Consider the following 20,824-nt stretch of genomic DNA (forward strand, 5'->3'; position numbering starts at 1 on the left):
AATAGAAGTTTCTATTCTTTATGAATTTTTGTAGTTTCACAATAAAAGCCCTTTTTCTTTTTCTTTTCCACGAGATATTAATAATCTATTTGACATCCATGATTTACTTTATATTTATATAAAGTATATAAATATATTAAGTATATATATTTATATTCAAGATGGCCCTGGTGAGGTCGGCTGCTGTGCTGGATGCTCTGCCCCAACTCTTCCACTTTTTGCTGATTTTCATTACTTTTTGCTCTATCTGTCTTGCATGGGCATCATGCAAAACACACAAATTTGCTACACTCTGGGTTCCACTGGTTTACAACATACACACATTTCATCGTGTTTAACTCCAGACTCAACCTGGCAAAAGGAGATGCTGAGAGAGAACAAAGGACGCGGCCCTAAGTGATGGCCTCGAGGAAAACGAACCAGCATCAGAAACAGGCTACGGGCTAGCGCACACCGTGCATCCATGCCCAGTATCCTCCTAGCCAATGTTCAATCCATTGAGCACAAGCTTGATCCCCTCAGGGCCAGAATTAAGTTCCAGAGGGACATTCGTGACTGCAACCTCTTTTGCTTCACTGAGACTTGGCTGAACCCAGCGACACCGGACCACGCCGTGCAGCCGGCGGAGTTCTATTTGGTTTACCGCATTCACAGGACAACAGAGTCAGGAACGAAAAGAGGTGGTGGAGTGTGTTTTATGGTGAACAACAGATGTTATGATAGCGTTAATATCTCCCCACTCACACGCTCTTGCTCGCCCAATCTGGAACTTTTGATGATTGAATATCGCCCTTTCTATCTCCCTTGGGAGATAGAAAGGCCTCATGTCATACTGTGTATGACAAATAAAATTTGAATTCGAATTTATATTTATATTTTGTACTACATTGTTCATTTGGAACATGTTTTATTATATAATTAAATAATTTTATTTATAATTTAAAATATATAAATTTAAAATATATAATTAAATAATTTTATTATATAATTAAATAATTTAATGACATATTCTTTATTTACTGGTTCCCAGTCCTGTTCCAGTAAATCATTTTTCAAAAATGAGTCACTGAGACATGAATGAGTCAGAACTCATTCATGTCTTTATCCAGCAGAAGTTTTTTTTGTTTTTTTTTTAATTCTTTGCTTTTTAACAGTTGACAGTTGGTCAGTGGTAAGTATATTATCAATCAGTGTTACATAATGGGAAATAATATAGCTGGATTTGGTGATTTTAAGATCTTTGATGGCTCAAGAGATATTGTTTAGAGACCAGAAACATAATAGCAGCTCACTTAAACGAGACACAAACTGACATCAAATAGTTAAATTACTAACAGCTCACCTCTCTGCAGCAGACACAGGCTGGACTTTAAAATCAATGGGAAGATCTTTAGACCCGTCACTCTGTAAGGACACAGAGCTGGGTGGAGGTCCAGGCTGGTTCCTGTGAATAATGATGCAGCAGTGATGTGAGTGCTGAGCTGTGACATGGAGAAGAGTCATGGACAGTTAGAGATGGTCATCTCACCTCTGAGCTTTGGTCTGGCTCTCATGTTCCCCACACAGAGTGCTTTTAGAGGGAGGGACTCCCTCCTCTCTGTCCTCACACTGATCCATGCTGCTCAATTCAGCTCACACACACTTTCTACCTGCAGAGGAAACACAAATCATTCATGTGCACATCAGCGGAAATCCTCCTTTCATCATGTGTGCTGTCCAAACATCAGCTGCTTCTTTCCTGCTTCATCTCAGTGTCAGCTGGATGCAGTCAGACAGCAGTGTGAGGCAGAGGAAGCTGCCATCAGCTGCTCTGCTATCAGTCCACTAGATGGAGCCTGAAGCACACACGATGCATTCACTGACACACACTGATTCACTGTGACTGGAAGCTTTAGTCAGTCCAACACGTGTGAACAACATTTTAAATATTTCAGCTGATCCAGGATTCAAAGAGGATCAGCAGAGTTAAAGCTTCACACTAATTCTTCCTGCTGAGTTTGCAGAGAACTGCACACACACTGATTCACTGTTTGGGAAACTAGAAAAATGTTAGTCTTGAACTGGCTGCGTAATGGAGACAGGGTAGGACCCGAATATAACGGCGAAACATCGTCAAGCAACTTACAGAAGTCCAGATGCTTTTCTTTCACAGCTCCTTAAACTACGATGACCTGGATGACTGAGAACCTTCACAGGAAAAATGAAACACACTGAACAAAGAATGCAAGACTTTCACAATAAAACAGCAAACAAAGGAACGCAACACTGACATGTGAGCTTGTCAGAGGAGTGGAGGAAAGTGTTACGGATTCAAATATTGGGGACGGATACAAGAGGAAAAACCACAATAACAACACTGGTCCGGTCGGGTTGAGTCAAACGATGATTTTAATGATCACACGCGTGGGAGATGGACACCGTACGCAGACAGCATCAGATCTGAAAATGGTGGAGCACTGATCAAACTCTTATAGCCTCTGGTGTCTCCACCTTATCATAAAAGCCTAAACATACAAATTCTTTCTCTCACACAGCGCCTAAGCTACGACCTTGGCTCCCCATTTATCTGCTCCTGCTGAGATGGGGCAGAAAACTCCAGCATGTTCTCTTCTAATCAGACAAATAAGGCGATGACTTTCTGCAAACAGTATTTCTTATAACATCATAAAACAATATCATTCATCCACAATAAATCAGCAGTCTAATGTAATGCAAATCAGTTTAACAAATGCAATAGTTATCAGCTTCTTCTAATTCAGGAGAATGATGCAAACTAAAACTACATAATAATTCACAATCTTTAATTAGGGGTCTAACATGGCATAAAATAATATTATAATCTCACAAAAGGCAGACGAGAGTGAGCGAGGGAAAGAGGAGACAAGAGAGACATGACAGGCTGAGGAAATATAGAATGGAGCACCAGGCCTCACACAAACACACACAGACACACACAGAGGCACAGAGGGAATCTAATGATCAAGGAACTAAACAGGAAGTATAAGAAACTCAAAGAAGCATAAATAAGACTGTAAATGAACCAGAACCATAAACCATAATACAAAAAATGCAAAGTGCTTGGTCAAAGGGACCCAGAACCATTAAAGTTCTTTTCTTTGCTCTTCACTGTTTGAGTGCAAACAGACTCCACGTTAAACTATGACAGCACCGTCCCTGCTGCTGTCAGACCTGTTATTCACTCACTGCTCGCCAGTGTTTCTAATGAGTTTTACTCATCCATGAGAGTTTAAAGCTTGCACTTACAAGCAATGTTCCCTCTAATGTTTCACGTGTCTGAGCGAACACACAAACTCCCTGAGCGATCCACTGTGAGCGACATTAGACGTGTGCACTGTGGTCACGCCAGCGTCGAATCCATCCAAGTTACATGTTTATTAAAATAATCAATTTACAGCGTTTACATTTCTGTTAAACTACTTTTAATTAACTGCTTTAGCCCACTTACAATGAAAGTTAAAAAAGAAAATCTTGTTCATGACCTGTAGCATGTTAACACTATTGGAAGGGAAAATAACTTGAACTCCAATTTTGAAAACACAACTTTCTTTAAATAAAGCTCTGACTTGTATTATGAGTCTGTGGTCTGGGAGAGAGTCTGTAACTCTGTCTGCAACATACAGTAAATAATGACCAATGTTGGGCAATTAATTATATAATTACTTCTTCAAAAAAGTAACTGAGTTATGCAAACAAAGTTTTTTGCAGCTGTTTACCTAAAAATGCAGCCAAGGCAATTATTTTAAATAAACATTTCAAACTATTTACAGAACAATCAGCTGTTCTGCATCAACTCTGATGCCACACAAATTATTTGTGCCACTCCAAAAAATAATTTCTGTCCACTATGAGATGAAGGAGAACAACAGCCTGATACCTGCAGGCCTGACAGCAGCAGATGTGTCACTGCTGTAACACCTGTAACACTCAGCAGTCGCCTCATTGTTCTGACACACACAACAACACTATTGACTACACTACACACTAACTACACACTAACTACACAAGATTTGCTCTAAACGTCTCAAATCTCTCACATCTCAAAACACCGCCGTCACTCCGTGTTGCCATGTTTTCATTGGTCCACATGGTACATTTTTCGACCAATAGGAAAGGGTGGGGATTTTTGGTGTTGTTTTTGCTCACAGGCTTTCGAGCGTTTTCCTTATAAAACGCAGTTTTTACCGTTTCTTCCTGCAGTAAATATAAACAACGACAGTATTCAGGAAGAAAACCAAACATTGCAGATATTTTTGTCATAACTCTGGTATTACGCGGCCGATCAACACAATTTAAAAACTGCTATAAAGTCCACACTTTTCCCGTCTGTCCTGCTCACGTCTCCAATGGTTGTACATGTTGTCATTAACGTGGCTTCACTCCACGTCAGCCGCTTTGCTAAAACACCGGCACATATTTACTTTAATTTAAATTCAGGTTAGAATTCTTTTTGTGTGCTCAATACAGATTTTCTCTGCGCAGAGACCGTGCCAACAGTGCGCAGCTTAGAGGGAACATTGCTTACAAGGTGACTACCAATAAAAATGAGTGTGCTTCACTGTCAGAGCTACGGTGATTCATCCAGTAGGACTTGATAATAAAAATATTTGTTTGATGCTTTGCATTGAGGCGCATTGTTGAATTTGCAGGGACACAATAACCACAGATCAGTTGTTCAAACCACTACAGTAGGGAGCCATGTCATGAATAATAAACAAATACTAATACTACTACTAATAATAATGTTAATTTAAGTAATTGTTTTTGACTGAACATCACATATAATGTAACAAGCAGTAAATTCAGGTTAAGTGCATTATCAGCATTTGGAGGAGCTCCTTATCCTTCACTGCTCACCTCTTACAAAGTGTTCACACAGTTTGCTAGCTTCTTTCAGCCTGCTAGCTATGCTAACAAGTCTACTACACACACTTGACTCGGTCACATGACAGACAGCAGAGATAGCTGCTCTGCTAGCTAAGCTAACTCATGTTAGCTTAGCTAGGTCAAGGTCAAAGAAATGAGGCGATGCTGCTGGGAGTTACGTCACAGACTAGCAGAATTTAGTTATTCAGCATAATATTTAATCCTTATTATCTGCTCCTCTCACCTCTGTTTACATCTGAAAACAAGAAAATTTAGCCAACAGTTTATTAGCTTTGGTGAAATTATAAACAGGCATCAGCGCAGTCACCTATACTGTGCTTTAATGCTGGAGCAGCAGGAACACCAGTTAATCTAAAATCTCCTTTTCTCTCTAAAAAGTGACAGCAGACTGAGTCAAAGACAGAAACCTTATTTAAACACCAAATATTCACTTCCTGATCCAGGATTCAAAGAGGACGTTGAACTTACTCAGCTTCTTCCAATGAACGTCTTCACTCTGCAGCTCTCTGCTGTCTGGACCAGGTCTGTGTAGAAACAGAGAAAATCCTCTGCTTCTTCTCCGTCAGCAGTCGTCTGTGTCTGCAGACTGCGTCACATTAAACACTTCACACCAGCAAAGACTCTGAAGCTCACAGGTCAACGGTCAGCTGCTGCACTGTGTATAACAATTCACTTTTGAACAGTAGATAGCCTGTAGGCGTCTCTGCAGTGATAAACAGTTTACACATTAAACACTGAACCATAAAAGAAGCTTGAGCTGCAGCTCACAGGTCAAAGCTCAGCTGCTGCACCCAGTTATGAGTTTAAATAAATCATTAATCATGATCTTTTCCCTCTCAGCACTTTCACTTGGCCTTGGAGTGTTTTGACGGAGCTACACTGTATGTTTCAAATGTTGTAAATAAATTGGGAGTTAGGGCTGGGCAATATGGCCTAAAATCCATATCGCGGTATAATTTGAAGCATGTGCGGTAACAATATATATCGCGATATATTCTTTTCTTCTGTATAACGTATTTTCCACACTATAAGGCAGACTTACAATCCTTTAATTTTCTCAAAAATCAAGAGTGTGCCTTATGTATGAATTCTGGTTGTGCTTCGTGACCTCGAACCGATTTTGGCTGCAGAAATCTGTTAAAAATGTTTTAGTACAACCAATGGCGTGTCCAGCGGGGTGGCCTGGGGGGGCACAGGCCACCCCCCAAACCAGACTGGCCACCCCAGGTGCCACCCCAAAGGCAAAACAATAAAATTCAATCAAATATCAAATGTCCGATTATGTTTTCACGGTGACGCTCAGATATCCGAGTGTAAGTGAATGCAGCATCGCTTCTGCGCTATGCGCATCACGTTAGCAAAGGTAGGAGAGCCAAGCGCGAAAGAGGCACTGCAGGAAACAATTTTTCGGTGAAAGAAAATGAGGACAGAATAAATGTCCCGGTAAGTAATATCAAGTTTGTTGAGTTTAGTAAACTTCGGTGAAATTAGAATACCAAGGAAAAAATAACACTTAAAGAATTATTGCAGCCGTCGAATATTTCAGACAGTAGGCTACTGAGGGCAGCTAACATAAGAGTTATGAGTTATAAGATATAATCTAAGTCGTAACATTGCTGTATGGAGCTGCAGATTTGGTTGCAGGTTAACATCGCTGGACTGGCCATCGGGCATACCGGGCATATCCCCAGTGACTTATTTGTTATTTTTTTTGTAACGGCATGAACAATGAGAGGTGGTGGATTGGCCAGATGCAGGTCGATGTGTAGAAATAACTCCGTTGTTTGGTGGTGGCTATGACGGGGCTTCCACAGAGGCAACAGGTGGATGAGGGAAGGGGAGGCAGGAGGAGAGACCCGAAGCAGCCGCCAGTCCGAGTGTCAGGTGAACTGAACTTCAGGTAAGAAGTTATGAGCTGCAGTCTATCTGGGTCAGATATAAACCAAGTTTAGGTGGAGTTTATTTTCATGTTGCTGACTTTTTACCGTCAGTTGCAATAACTCGTACTGCGTTCTAGCCAGTTTGACGGAGTTTTTATACAGCTGGGTGGGTGCTATGATGTTACTGATAGTGAACTTTATTTTATTCATAAGGTTAGTTAGTAGAGTTGCCAACAGCTCCTTAAAAAAATGGAATGGTCCCGCATTCAGAGAAAATATTACGCGTTTCGTATTGAGCTGAGAAGAGACACAGTTTGTCCCGGACTTTAGCTAGAATGGAAAAAGACACAAAGCTGGATTTATTCTGTCGTTACGCTGCACAGCTGCCTCTTCTTCTCTCATTCTCTCCCCTCCCTCTCCTGTTGCTACTTCAATCATGAAACTGATCAATGATCAGCTGATCAGCATTTCTCTCTTGTTTGTTTATCGCCCACTTTGCGCCAGAAAGAGGAAACCAGCGGATATTGCGCTAAACAACAGCAGCACGTTTAAGCTTGATCAGCTGTTGTTAGAATGTATTTAATATTAATTTCTAGTATCAGCTGATGTTTGCTGGAGCCACAGCTGTAAAGCTGCTGGTCATGATGTCTGTTTAGATATGTGGTGAGAGGGAAACATGAAGATGAAACCAGGAGATGTCCTTACTGAACCATCATCAGAGCTGTGATGGAGAAACAGGTTTACCTTTTAGGTGACATGAATGAGTTGAAGTTATCAACTGTTTCTGAGAGACAAATAACACCAGGATCCTTTTCTATGTAGCTGACAGCTGGTAACTGTGCAGGGGCGGGTCTAGCAAAGTGTTGCCAGGGGGGCAGGTAGGGCATTAACAGGGAAAGGTGGGCACAAAGAAATACTTTTCTTTCTTATTCTCATTTAAAATACCTAGTTTTTATTAAATAATTATCTAAATCTTACAACCAAAGTTTTTATCTGACGTAAAATGTATAGAAATCATACATATACCAACAAGACTGTACATCACTGTCACCACAGGGTTTGTTTTCATTCAAAGTCTTTATGGCTTTAATACCTGGTGGGTCGGTCTGTAGTAAAAATGCCCAATTTTTTTGTCCCAGTCCAGCCCTGCAGGTTAATACTGGCAGTGTCACCATGCCAGCTGACTGTATTTCATCATCAGCCAGTGTTGTTCTTTATCAATATTACCAAAGTTTACCATAAGGCAGCATAGAAAGTATTTACTTGCTTTCAGGTTTTATTCAAATGTTAGTCTTTTCATTTGTTTCTCCACTTTTTTCCTGTTTCAAAATCAAACACCACTTTGTGAGAAGATTATCTTCTTTTTTTAACAGGCAGATAAAGTTTTGCATTGGCATTGGCTAATTTGTCAATTGTTTGTTACAAATGTTCGTATTTTAATTTTCAAAAATGTTTTTGCCCAAAACATATGTGTACTATATGTCAGTAAAAATACTATGCAAATATTGCTGTCCTTGAATGCTGAGTAAACACTGACAAAGCACTGATTGTATCTCTTGTACTTTATCAACGCAGTATCTAAAAACTTTGCACCGTAGTGGTTAAAATCTCATTCTAATAAGAGTTAAAAGTGCATTTGGTTATTAGGTTTATAGGATTATTGAATTATGGTTAAGGGTTGGTAGAATTTTTTTTTTAAACATTATCTGCCAATTAAATCTGCCACCCTTCTCCAAATCTGTGCCCCTACCTGGCCCCCCCAACAAAAATTTTCTAGACACGCCACTGAGTACAACTTTGGTAAGCAGCACTGCTTGATGGATCGTCAGAGCATTACGGCTGCCGTAGTGAGGAGCTTCACGGAGTAATCTGGGTCCAAAACTCCGTCCGCTTCAGGTCCCAAAGTCAAACGAACACTGAGAGTTAAAAACGGTCTAAATTCTTTCATCTTTAATAAAATCATCAGCGTTGCTGCTTTAGCAGATGTAACAATTAAGTTTAATATCCATGAAAACAGAATTTATTAAATTTAACGGAGTTAGAAGTTAACAGGAAGTTAGCGCGCTAGTTTACACCTAAACATTTCATACCATGTTCTGACTGAGATTTTTGAAACTAATTCAAACAGCTCTGCTACCACTTCCAACATAAATGAAGACAGAAACTAAACAGCAGTGGCGTTTGCAGGGTTACTGAAGTTGGACTACCTGGTATATAATGTTGTGCTACGTGATTGCTAGCGACACAGCTATGTTAGCATAACATTAGCACAGTGAAGCTGGAGGATGAACCCCAACTCTTTTTCCACTCGATAAAAGTTAACGTGAGTGATTCTGGTGGTCAGGGACAAATGCAGTCGCATAGCAGGATGCTGTACACGGGCCAAACTTCAGTCACGAGAATAACTGAGATCATTCATCCACAACACGAGGCTAGTTATTAATATACTGCCACAACATGGGAATAGAGCAGCTGCAGAGAATTCAACATTATTGAATCAATGTTACGGAAGTGGAGGAAGCGCAGTTTTTGGCTTTCCCCGCGTTTCAAAAGTGCTTCATCTCTTTGCTGTGACTGTCACCCAGCATAATTGCAGAGGATAATTATTGTACATTATTGTACTTTATTGAGCCCCGTGGGGAAATTGCTCTCTGCATTTAACCCATTCACTCAGTGAAGCAGTGGGCAGCCATTGGGCGCCCGGGGAGCAGTGTGTAGGGACGGTACCTTGCTCAGGGGTACCTCAGGGTAGCTGTTAAGGGGAATCGAACCCCCGACCTTCCGATCATGGGGCAACCACTCTACCTACTGAGCTATCCCTGCCCCCGGTTAATGGTTTTAACCGCTGCGATGCTTTCGACCAAAACAGGTGCAGTTTGATGACATCATCACATGCGCTGTCGCGATAGAGCGGTATAGTCAAAATCTCTATCGTTGACCAAATTTAATCGATTCTGTCGTTTATTGTTTATATCGCCCAGCCCTACTGGGTGTGATTTTGTTGTATTGGTTTGTTTTTTGGTTTTATGTTTCCATGTAGATGAATGAAGACAGATTCACTCTTACCTTTTCAAAATGTCTATAAGGTAGACGAGGTCTATGCTTTTCTGCCTCTTCACAGATAATCCCAGTGATTTTCCCTTGGTCTGAAATTTCACCTGATCTTGTGATATTGAGAGTCATCTGCCTTTGAGGCAGCTAACCAAACAGTGTTCTCTAAACTCTAACTTTAATATACTTTGATATATTTCAGATTTCTGAGCTCTGCTCTGACTCCGTGCCAGTAGCTCCTTAATATGACTTTAGTTTGATCAATAATTAACCTGCAGAAAGTTTCTGTTCCCACTCCACCACGCCGAACAACCCTGAGAACAAATAATATGATGTGGGTGTGTCTGCAGGCTTCAGCACTGTGAGCATTAAACACAATAAAAGACTCACAAGTTCCTGCTCAAAGGTCAGCTGCCTTTAGATCAATCATTAACCTGCAGCAGGATCCAGTCTTCTGCCTGTTGTGGTTGTGACAGCTGCTCGTAGGAGAGTTTGTTTGTAGGAGGTGGAGATGTTCTCAGATCAAGTGCGTAATCGTCTCTTTGTGTAGACGCTAAAAGCTGTGAGCCAAAACTCTCTGCTCTGAAACTCTTCACTCAGTCCTCACGCTGAGAGTTTAGAGGCTGAACTTCTTGTTCCTCCATAACACTTTTCATGAAACAGCAGAAATGAGCTTGTGTTTCTCAGCAGTGCGCACACAGAGAACCGATCCTCTCTGCTCAGTCTGAACAAATCAAAGTGAAACGTCAGTGAAAACACAGCTGCTGATCAAACTGTGTCAGATTAATGCCTCAATGTTTCACTGTGACGTTAAAAAATACATAAAAACGATTTAAAGAAGTAGGAGGCAGATTTTCACAATAAGAGCACTTTGTTTTTAATTCAGTTAATGTCAAACTGTCATCAACACCTCTGTGTTGTTTCCGTCTCTGAGCAGATTCAGGCATTACTCAAATAATAAAGGCTTTGGTTTTTTCACTATTATACTTTTCATTAGTCTCCAGGTTGATGATTATAAACAGAATTATTAAAGTTTTTATCATTTCAGGCTGAAAATCAACATGAATTTGGTTCTAATCAAAGAAGCTCCTTTAATGTGTGTCATTAAAATCCTCACACAGACTTAAAAAGGCGACATTAACATTAAAATAAATGAAAGAAGCTTCAGCTGAGAGCTTCATGCAGTCATCATCAGCAGCTCATAGCAGTCACAGCTCTTTATTACGCAGCTTTGCAGGAATTAAAGTGGCTGAAGTGTCAGAGTTTGTGTGAGAAGCTGCTTCATGGACAGCTGTACACACGTCTTTATTATTTCTTCATAAATCAAACACACAGGTTTGTCTGCAGATGATTTAAAGTGTGTCGTTGTGCAGTTAAAGCTGTTTGTGTGACGCCCTGACCTCCTGTGAATGAAACAGCCAATCAGATCCATCAGAGAGAGAGCAGGAAGTGTTGTGTGTTTGTGACAGAACAAGGAAACAGTGATGATGATGAACATAAAGGTCCTCTGATGTTTCCTGTTACAGTAACGCTTGTTCATCTGTTGCTCTCCTACACTTTCCTATAAATAAAGGAGAAAAAGTCCGTTTAGTTTCATTTCCTACAGCTCAGAGTTACACTTCACATTCCTGCTGTCACATCAAAAAGCTTCACTTTGGTCCAACATCTACATGTTAACATGAAACACAGACAGACTCAGAACATCTGGAACATCTGCACTTTGACCCAAACTGTTATAGCAGGATATTTTCTGCATATTTCTTATGTTGGACCTGTTTGAACTGTAAACGACCTGTAATCATCTGTAAATGGTGTGAGACACACTGAGGCCACCTACAGGGCAGCTGGGGAACAGCAGGGATCTGAAATCATACGAGACGTTAGTGAGTGAGAAGAACAAACGGACTTAAGATGGCTCGAAGTGATCAAAGTTGATCTAAAACAGAAGATAAATCCAAAGCAGCATCAGATGAATGTTACCATTTCCAGTTACGGTGCCCTTCATCTAATATGGAAATGTGTTGTTTTTTTTTGCCGTGTTGTTGTTCTTCCTATTGTGTTTAGGCCAGAGATGCTCTTCAAACAGCTGACAGACATGACCACATTACAAGAACATGGTGTGAGTCCGATTTGATATTCCAGTCAACGCTGAGAGACCTTAACCAGGAAGTCAGAGGTCAGCTGATGCTGCGAGCAGGAAGTGAACCAAGGGAAAGGTCCACTCTACTCAATCTCAAAGAAAATATGCTGGTATTTGTTGATGTTGATGGTACAATAAAAATATATAATATAATAAATAATAAAATATCATGTGATGATGAGATGTGTTGTTGGTGTTTGTATTTTCTGTAAATGTCTTTTTAATGTAAATGCTTTGTTCCAGACGGACAGGGAATCAGTTGCTGTACGATGACATCATCTTGATGTTGACGAGGAGGGCGAGAAAAACTAGTTTTGTCCTGCAGATGGCGATCTTGCACCGTGTTCAGAGAGCCGACACTTTGATGGTGCTGCTCTACTCAGCTTACTTTAGCCTGGGTTGGACTCTATATGAGCAGCTTCCACTCTGGTTTCACTCTTAAACACACTTGTTTGATTTCACTTGTAAAAGTTGAACAATAAATATTTTATTACAAAATTATTTGTTGATGCATTTTTTTAGGGTCAAATATCTTGTTTGATTTGAGGAATGAACTGTTAGGGTGGAAAAAGTGAATCAGGTTAAAATAGTGGTGCTTTATATCAGTGAAGATGTATAATGTAATTTAAAATGTTGATGATGGGTTGTAGTGGGCTTGTACTTACAAAACTGCCTCATTTTATTGGAACGATCCACAGTTGCATCCATTCACGGATGACATCTGACATCATTTGACATCTGGTCTGAACACGTTTGTACACAAGATGCCTCAGTTCTGGATGTTCCCACAGACTCCTCTGTGCACCTAAAGGAAAGGTCAAAGGTCAGCAGCACATGTAGTTGGGACAAGTCTTCAGTCGCACAAACTACATAATCATTTTCCTCCAATGACGACTTTTCACTTGCAGAAATGGTCCTGTGTGATTTCCAGGCTGTGATATAAAAACTAGTTCCTAATGGCAGCGACTCACTCAGTAAACATGTGTTTCCTTCACCAACCTCACACACAGATCCAATAAGATCAGGAAGTGGGCAGTATAGTACAATATGTGTTATTCTGTGCTGCACTGCCCAAACTAAAGATCTGCTGAAGTGTTGGAAATGATCCAGATGTTTATTTTGGACGATACAGCAGAAGATCAGACATGAAAGTGGAGATAACACAGAAGACCTGCAGCAAAGGTCAGAGGTCAGACTGGGCCCCTGGACTCAACAATGAGCCAATGATCATCAAGCAGTGACTAAAGCAGAGCCCTGACGTTCTGACATTCATCACACAGTCAGAACAAATGTCTGCTGATGACTTCATCTCATGAAACGACTGATAGATGTCAGTTCATTGATCAGCTGAGCTGCTGATCTTCATCGTCACAGAAACATTCAGCTTGTTTCAATCAGTAAATAACTCCCACTACTCCCAGTTTGAACTGTTCCCACTCAAAATGCTGTGAGAACAATGATCATTGTAGAACTTCACAAACATCACGTGTTGTTCCACATGTAAGATCAGCAAACACACAGAAACTTCCTGTTGCCACACACGGCCTCTAAAATCTCTTCCACGCTTTCTGTCTGAAGTCCACTCTCTGTGTCGGATCCACAGGAAACAACAAGATCTTATTAACATGGTTTTCAATGTGTCTCCTTCCAAAAAGTCCAACCAATGAACAAATGTGTGTATTTGTGGAGGCCGAACAAAAGCATGACACATTTCTCTGTTTCTATAAACTGGAGTCAAACACAAACATGAAGAGTTTCACTGACAGACTCCAAAATGCCCCCACAGTGGATCAAAGGGAAATCCTACAGTGTGGCCAGAGACTCTTAATGGCTCCAACATCAACACATCCACAATGTTGGATCCAGTTCTGCCTCACAGAGTTACTAAGACACACCCTCTGCCAGCATCACAACAGCTCCACCTGCTTCACCTGCCTCCTCAGCATCTGTACACCTGAAGAGAAAAGAAAGGCTCCAACAGCTCAAATCTACAAAGGATTCATGAAGTTTCATCCAACAATAACATGTTTGCCTTCCACACTTCTATTATTCATGATCACAAACACAAAGAACTTGTGCAGCCCTGATATATGAGTGTGTTTGCCCAAAGACTGAAACAGCATCAACATGACAGCTGTAAGAAATCTTCTCTCAGCCTTGTTTGGCAGAAGATCCCTGCAACAAAGATTGTAGCTGAAAGATGACGTGTGTAAAGTTTGCTCTGTGGGAGGGTCGAGGCTGTTTTTAGACCTTTGATAGTTTCCAATCCAGTTCTGACAGACAGAAATAAAAACAACATCATTAAGATCAGATCATGGAGCTGTTTGCTGCCTTGTTTCTATCTTCACATTACAAGACTTTACTACAATAAAGATGCTGACATGTATCTGTAGCAACAACATCATTGAATCTAGAACAACTGGAGCCAAACCAGTGGCTCTGCTGGGATCACTGGTGAGCCAACACTTCCTTGTTGATGCAGATTTCAGGGCTTCCTTTTGCTCCTCCGTTATAACTGTTCTCTCTTCTCAACACATGATGACACAAAGGAATCAGCAGTGACAAAGATGATGCTGAAGAGAAGCACACACTTCACACATATAACAGACCAGTGCAGTTACACACACCTCTGCTCGACATCAGGCCTCAAACAAAGACACAAAACACTAACTTGACTCTAAACAGAAGAAACGAGCAGCTGTTTCTGTTCTGTGCTTATTTATATTTGACACACATGCTTCTCTTTGTGCAAACACACATCGCACTATAAGGGTAACCTCGCACACAATGATTGGACAGCACAGTGATGATGCTGGGAGATCCTATACGCAGCAACACAGAAACACTGAGAACTTTAAACAATGATGGAAAGTGTTATAAATGACTTGTTGGCCTCTGATCTGTCACAAACAGCTGAAACGTGTCTCTCATGAGTCACATGAAGGTTTTTGACAGAAAGGACAAAAAGTAGCTGCAGTCAGTTTGTGTCATTTTTATATTTATTCATCTGGGAGAAAAATCTGAGGGACATTAAAATGTGTTTTCAACAGAGACAAGAAGATGAATATAACAGAACAGGTAAATGAACATGTTTCAAGTAAACAGCTGGACTGATCAGGTCCAAACACAGAGTGATAAACTTGTCAAACAGCTGTCATATCTTTATATAGAAGCTCTTTATAAATGCTGCTCACTGCAGTCTGTTTACTAATAATGTCAAAGTGTTAGAAACACAGAAACATCAGAATGGTCTTTGTTCACAGAAACCTGTCTGGGATCCTTTGTTGTTCTTTTGATGCAGAGTTACATTATAAATATAAAGAGTTATTTCAGAGTCTCATCAGTTTTCCTGCATGTCTTTATTTAACACATCAGCAGGGCTGAAGCTCTCATGTTAAACACACACTGATCTATGGACACGTTCATGTGTTTCTAACAGAACCAGGCTGTTATCAGCCTGCACTAACATTATGTCACACACACTGAATGTAACAGTGACAGTTTACATCATCACACAATCAGCTGTGATTGTTTCACTGTCATCAAACGAGTCAACAGGAAGTAGAATCAATAGAAACCAATCATTTACTGACAGCATGTCTGATGGAAATAAGTGCAGATTATGTATGAAGTCTAACTGCACACAGTAACTGTGTTACAATAAGGACTTAACAGCGCCCTCTGCTGGAGTGTTTCAGTACTGCGTTAACTAGAATACACCACCTCCTCCTCACACCACCTGCTACAGCTCTACTCTTCTATGACTACAGTCATCCACAGCACTGATGTGAGGTCACATGGTTCATATGTAAGGAGCACAGCTGACCTCAGGTCAGTTTAATGACTGTGAGCAGCAGCTGTGTTATTGTCACTGTGACAGGGAGACACTCTCAGACACAGCGCTCATGTCAGCTTGTTCTCATGCAGGAGGATCAGGAGCTCCATGTTTGTCTTTCTGTTTGAATCATGATGTGTTTGTGCCATCAGAGTCTGTCATGAGTACTCAGGGTTTCACAGCAGCTCTTCTGGATGCTGACGAGGACTCCAACCTCATGTTTCACCTCTCTGAGCTTCTGATGTCTGTGAACACTCGTGTTTCTTCTCTGGGCTCATCTGGACAAAAACACCTTTCTGTGTTTGGCTGCAGCCTCATTCTGACTGACAGGAAGTGTGTTATCCATGAGCTGCACTTCTGTGAGGAAGTTTCCTGCTGTGTTTCCTGTCTGTGGACAAACACGAGTGTTCCAGCTGAGGACTTGCTTCCTTCCACCTGTCCATACAGGACATCACGCTGTCTGCAGCTCTGTAAATGCAGCTCCAGGTCCTTCCACGTGCTGCTCTGTATTTGTGCAGTTTGTAGTGTGTCCTGGGAAACGTAGCACACATGGTGTTCTTCTGCTGTTTCCTCCTTTCACTGAGTGTGAAACACTGACGCTGTGCTGTTGTTCACAGAGGGGAGCTGATTCTAGCTGCAGCTGGACTCTGTCATCTAACTGAATGTGTTGGTGCTGATCACGGGGCTCTGAGGGGGGAGCAGCAGGAGGACTCTGGATGCTGACGTCAGTGTATCTGTGGAAGCTCCCACAGCGTGTCTGTCATTCAATATTGTGCTGTATATTGTATCTATGCAAAGATGAACAGACTGTGTGTTCACTGGTCTCTGTGCTGCAGCTCTGATGTCATCATCACTCCCTCCTCCACCCTCAGCAGTCCCAGCATGCTGCTGTGGTGCACCCCACCCTCACTCTACACCTGAGCCACAGACCACACCCTCCACCTCAATATACACCACAGTTTTCTCTGCTGTGGAAATGAGATCAGGAGGAAATCATCATTATTATTATTTAATAAACGCTCACATTAATGTGGGCTTATTTGTTTCATATTAGAAACATTAGTTGAGTGTTTTTAGTATAAAATGGTCAAAGTCCCTCTTTTTGCTCCTCCCCTCACCTGTGGATGGACGGTGCTGTTACCGTGGTGACAGCTTGGATGTGGTTCAGTCCTGCCTGGTTATCACTGCAGGAATCTTTCACATTTATTACAGGTAATAACTCTGATTTTTCTGTGTATTATGAACCAAATGTATCCTGATACACACAGAGATGGATGAGCAGAGGTCACATGATGAAAGAACAAACATGGAGTCTTTGATTTATTTAGATATTTATTGATGAATGCAAACAAACCCGACACTGAACCATCGTCCAGCAGAACAAACCTGATCACATGACCTGCTGACCCAAACAGTGCAAAGCTCCATGGCAACAACAACAAACAGCCTCACATATGTTAACAGAGGCTGTTAGAAGCACAGAGTCTTTACAGTCTTTCTCCTGTTTGGACACAGATCTCTGCACATCTTCATCACAGTTACTCACAGACGTGCAGAGTGTGTGGATATCAAAGCTAAGTTTCCACCATGTTTGTAGTCTGTACTGGGACTCATGGAGCATCTCTCTATGAGCACTCAGTGCTTTAAACAGTGAGTCCCAGTTTAACCAGCAGCCTTCACACCACACATCACACAGACATGGAAACTTCAAACCTCAGACTGAAGACACCATCAGAAATAAACAGATTGTGATGAAGATGAAGAACTGGACCAGTTTGCTGTGGTTTCTTCTGTTCCTGTCAGAAATAAGAGTCTGGCAGCACTTTGCTCTCCTTCCACATGTTTAAGGAGGAAGTGAAGAAGAGCGAGTGAGTCGTCTTCCTCTGTGGGCCCAACATCAGGCAGCAGCCACGGATTTTTAAAAACCCAGCACACTGCTTCAGAAACACTGAGTCCAGGTGACCAGAGTCATGTGATCAGTCAGGTCTTCACTCAGGACGTCACTGCTTCAGGACCTGATTCAGAGGTTTATAAGGACGTGGATCATTGGTGCTGATGTTGTGTGAGAGCTGGTGAACCATGGGGAACATAAATAACAACCAGGCCATCAGCAGTTCTACCCCCAGCTCTAAAACCTACATAATACACTATACATATAGTTATTGTTAAGGTTCAAATATTGAGGAAGGAGAGTACAAACAACCAGGTCCAGAAGAGCTTGGTCAAACAATTGATTTTAATGAACACAGGCGTGGGGGGACCAGCGCCGTACGCAGACAGCGCTGATCTCCGACTAATCAAAGCATAAACAGATATTTTATACCATCGGGGTTTGGATTTAATGACGCCCCTTCAACGTCACACAGATACATACATACATACGTCAAATCAAAACCACAATGACTTTTAACACAGTTTGAAAAGAACATTATCTCTATCTTCATGGCAGATGTTTCCTGTCAACCTTTTGACTGCCGCTTCTCCAAAACCACAGACCATGCTCTGCAGTAAGATACCACTTCTGCACGCCCGCTGTTGCAAGCAAACATGATTAACCTCTCACCTATAACTGAATGTATCTACTATGTGTGTGTGTGTCACGACCTCACTTGGCACTCTGTGTCACCTCTCACCTACTAACGCTCGCAGTCAAACAGAGGCCACTCTCACATGTGTTAGCAGTTTACTAAAACTATATATGTAGTATATTGAATAAATGTTTTAATCAAGAACCTCTACTAGAAGCTTAATAAAAGAATATAAAAGTATAAAAGATAATAATGAACAACCTGGTTATTCAAATAGCATCATCCAAACAGCTCCTCAGAATAAGCTGCACTTACACTCTGCTTTTAGTTTCACTTTTGCAAAAGCACGCTCTGCAAACCTGCAGTTTCCTGTCAAGACTTTGCACAGAGTGTCCTCAGAATCAACAGAATCAGCCCATACACACTTAAGATTATAACAAGCACTCAAAAGCATTTAAGATCATAGATTCAACTCAACAGTTTAAAGTGGTTATAACTGCACCTGTAGTAAAGGCTAATTGGGTACCAAAATGTTTAAACATCTGAATGCAATATCAATGCTGTAGATTATATTATTAATGCAATGGTAATGATGATGATTATTAACAGTAGCAACAAAATAATTTCCCTGATCTCCACATTATTCAGGTTTTAGTATGTTCTATATAAACGTAGCTGAAGCAGTTTCATTTGTAGCGTCACGCTGCACTTCATATGTTTGTCCACCAGATGGCAGCACAGAGGCCTGTGTTGGAAAGCTTTGAGTAATGAAGCGTTTTCAATCCAAGCTTCAGAAAGCTTCATGTGGTCATCAAGGAAGCAACCAGGAAATATCTGCTGTGTGTAAAAACAGCAACACAAGAATCCAGGATGAAGACAAGAAACTCAAAGCTCACAAAACAGGTGGAGCTAATTTTGTGACGTGTTTCTGTAAAAACACCACAGAAGTGAATCATCAAAGTTTCCATGTGAGCTGATGATGCTGCTGCAGAGTTTCTGTGAACCTCCTGTGACCCCGCCTCCTCATACAGAGACATCTGATTGCTCTTCAAACTGCATCACGTGGACACATGTGATTGTGTGTTGTAGTATTGATCCCAATGCTGGTATCAGTCCTGGATCAATAACACTGGATGGATGCGTTCAGCATGGAGCCCTGAGCTGTGTTACAGACAAACATGGAAACTGACAGGTCTGTGTCATTCACAGTCTGTAACACTTCTAAACAACAGAGGCTGACCCAAGTGCCTCAGAGCCAGGCACGCTCACATCACAGCTCTCTAAATAAGCCAGTTTCAAAATAAGAGCTGAAAGCTGTGTTTGCTTGTGTTAGCTTATTATTGTGGAGACTAACATTCAGTGATCATGTGTTCAGACTCATAATGATTACTCTCAGAAATCCTGATCTTTGTATTTACTGTGTGTTGGATCAATAACTGAGATTCATGGTATCACACAGCTGTGCTGCTGCTGATGTCAGCACATCTGGAACAATACGAGGTATCTGCTACCAGACTGAGCAGGACGTGAGACCTGTGGACTGTTTAAAGCTGTCCCTCCACAGCTCACTCAGACCTGATCCACACCTCAGTGATATTCTCTGACTTCCTCAGTAGAGACAGAAACCATTCAGATCTGGGACCATCAGCTGACTGATGATGTCACACAGACTGTGTTTTTCAGGAACAGTGATTCTGATGTGAGCCTGCTAGCTGACAGCAGACCTGATGAAAGCACATGTTCACATCTGTGAGGACAGACTGGACTCTTTGACTGCACCTTGGTTCTCCTCAGAGGTCTGTACAGGAGCATGTCCACCCCCACTGAAGATCTCAGTCACTGTGAAACATAGAAAGCTGCTTGTGTGGCCTCTGCCTCACATGTAGATACAGCTACAGGTTTCTCTGTCAGTCAGACTGAAACAGTGTCCTGATGCTGCATCATTCAGCTCTGTGCCCCAGTCAGCATCACTGGGAGCTACCAGTGTTTCTGCCCTTTTCCTGTAACACTACACTCAGCACAGGCTCAGCTGGTATCCAGTGTTGGACTTTGGCTTCAGCTGCTGTGATAGATCCTCTAACATAGATCAGCTCTGCTACATGTTGTTAGATAAGTGCAGCTGCTGTCATGTCCTGATGTTTCTCTGGCTCAGCAGCTTCTCCATCAGAGGTTCACATGGAGCTGATCCAGTATCTCCAGTAACTGTGTTCTGTGCCTCACTGGTTCATCCTTCTGTCTGTGTGACGTCAGTCAGATGTTGAAGTTAAACTCTGTAATCTTCACTGTGTCACAGAGTTCAGTGAGTCCCGTTATTCACAGTATCAATCAGATCATCAGAGAACAGCTGATCAGCAATCAGTGGTGCCAACAGCGCCTCCTGTGGTGAGAGGATGCAATAATGCAATGTAGCATTTTTCCACTCAACACTTGCAGTCATGGAAACTGTCTGTTGGATCTGTGTGACGTTGCTTTCTTGGTTAGAGTT

General features: G+C 41.5%; 1 pseudogene across 1 annotated transcript in view; it reads right to left on the minus strand.

Moving 5' to 3' along the window:
- The window catches only part of LOC309703016, a 55,490-nt pseudogene extending 45,357 nt beyond the window's left edge, over window positions 1-10,133 (minus strand). The window contains exons 1-4 of the transcript XR_014280712.1: window positions 9,852-10,133; window positions 5,374-5,608; window positions 1,529-1,649; window positions 1,343-1,444 (exon numbers count right to left, since the gene is read on the minus strand). The product of XR_014280712.1 is annotated as an uncharacterized misc_RNA (transcript). The remainder of the gene's footprint in view (window positions 1-1,342; window positions 1,445-1,528; window positions 1,650-5,373; window positions 5,609-9,851) is intronic.
- Window positions 10,134-20,824: the final 10,691 nt, after the last annotated feature.

The sequence above is a fragment of the Aulonocara stuartgranti genome (genome assembly GCF_965226115.1).
Source record: "Aulonocara stuartgranti genome assembly, chromosome: 3".
NCBI lineage: Eukaryota > Metazoa > Chordata > Actinopteri > Cichliformes > Cichlidae > Aulonocara > Aulonocara stuartgranti.